The following is a 2,470-nucleotide window of genomic DNA, read 5'->3' on the forward strand; positions in this document are numbered from 1 at the left end:
GTATATTATCTAATTTTGAACAATGTGCATCATTAATATAAATATTGTGAATAAAATGAGAGAAGTAAAATAGAAATATAGGGTACTTATGTTTGGTTATTTTTGGACATCCGTTCAGATTCGGATATTATATGTTCGGGTTCGGATATTACTCGTTTAGGTTCGGATATCCAATCTCTCTGAATTCAATAACCGTTCGGGTATTTTGCTACTTTGGTTCGGATTTTTGGATTGGATTCAGATACAATTTCGAAATCGGATAAAATGCCAAGCCCTAATAAATCGTATGAAAATGATTTTTTTTGTCATCAACTTATACAGACTCATATTGACTATGTGAACCAAACAAGAAGATCTGCATCCATGTGAACGACGAAAGACGGTAATCGTATGAATATGAAGTCTCATTAATAGATATTCATATTATATATATATATATTAATACCATTTGAAATAAATTATATACTATATAAAAATATAAAAATATGTTAGTTTCTAAATTTGCAGTGAAAAATTATTGAGATTTTAATATTTTAATTTTGAAATTTTTATTGAAAAATCTCACATTAATTTTTTTGTGATTAACAGTTTAAATTTTTGTTACGGCAAATATACAAATGTTAAAATATCATATGAGTAGGAAGTGTCAATAATAATATTTATATTAAAATATACTATATATCTATGTCAATATCACTAAAGTTTAATTTATACCATATAAAGTAAATAAAGTGATTATTGTGATTTACTTACCAAAAATGTGATTGTAAATAACAACAAGTATTGTTTTTGATTTATGCGATTACTCTAATGTATATACTTTTATGTATACAAATTATTTTTTAAATAGGTGATTTCTAATATTTTACTTGATCATGAAAATCCCAGAAACACACTTCTTCAAATCGAAGTGATTTTTAATATTGGAAGCATTATATATATTATTTCATTCAGATTAAATAGTTTATTCTTGATTTTTATTCGTAAAAAGTTTTTAATGAAATATTATGACAATATTCCAATCACCTCCTCTTGAGTTTGTTCAAAGAATGAGAGATTTCATCATTCGTCTAATATTTGTTTCTTCCTAATACTCTATCTAGCTCTTATAATTGTAAAAATGAGAGATTTGAACTACATATTATAAGTTTTTTGTTTTATCATTTAATAAATCAAACATTTATTAGTTTATACATAGTTTACATATACTAGAATGGTAAATTATTATATATATTTTTTATTTGTATACACTTAAAAAAAAACTAAACATCAAAAGCGTAGGCTAATAAAATAAATAATTTGTTTTTATTGAATTAGATGATTTTTAAACCGAACTGGTGAATATATACTAGAAAAACATTTATATTTCGAGTTTGCACTTATATTCTATATATAACAGTTTGATATATTAGATTTGAACACTAATCCATTAATAGAGTTTGCCGGTGATTTTCTTCAAAATTTTGATTATTAGATATGTATCTTGAGTGAAACTAATTTTTACATATGCCTTTTTTTAAATTGACACTTATATAATTCACTGAATTAATAAAATAAGTTAAAAAGAAACTAAAACTCATATCAATGAAACAGAGACAAACGAACACACTTTATAGAAGTAGAAAATAAAATCACTTATAGAGAGTTAATAATAAACAAATTGACAACAGAAAACCTAATCCCCTTTCGTCATTCGTCATTATACAATCGATGTTTCCTATTTGGTTTAATGACGATCGATGTTTCCTATTTGGTTTTGGTGATTTGAGTCAGCCGCAAAAATCAATTTATTTTTATGCATATAAAATCTTAAAAATAATTAAAATGAGTTGTAATACATTACTTTTTCAACAACGATGATAAATTTAAAAGACCAACATTTATATTCGTCATAGACACAAAATGTTAAAACCACCTTAACGAAGAAGTCATTATTATAAAAATCATATACTTTAAAAGTATTATCCCAAGTTGGCATAAAACAAAAAGCATGTTATGATTACAAAGAAAAAATAGTGGCCCGGCCTCCATAGGATGCTGTCTTGTAAGGCCCATAAGGGATAAGGCCATAACTATTAAAGGAAATGATTTCTATTTGACTAATATTTATTTATTTATTTATTTATTTTATTCTTTTATCAATGAGTAAGAAAATTTGTTGTATTTGCCACTTAAATTTTTTTTTTTTTTGCTAAATTGTAAATATCATTTAACTAAATGAAAAGTTTGTCCTAAACAAACTAAGACTTTTACATACTTATTTCTTGGCAAAAATTAGATAAAAAACAAGAAAGTCAGTAATTATAGAATCAGAAGAACTCATCTAATCCAAAGGCACATAAGGCCTCGAAAGTTCCTCTTGTGCTGTCTCGCAGTGATGGCATTCCTGATGTCTCTGTCCATGAGCTTAAACACTTGTAGAGGAGAGAGATGAACGTTGTTGTGTAGTACGTTGTTACGTTGTCTCCAT

This window comes from Brassica napus, chromosome C2 (genome assembly GCF_020379485.1).
Source record: "Brassica napus cultivar Da-Ae chromosome C2, Da-Ae, whole genome shotgun sequence".
In the NCBI taxonomy this organism is placed as follows: Eukaryota; Viridiplantae; Streptophyta; class Magnoliopsida; order Brassicales; family Brassicaceae; genus Brassica; species Brassica napus.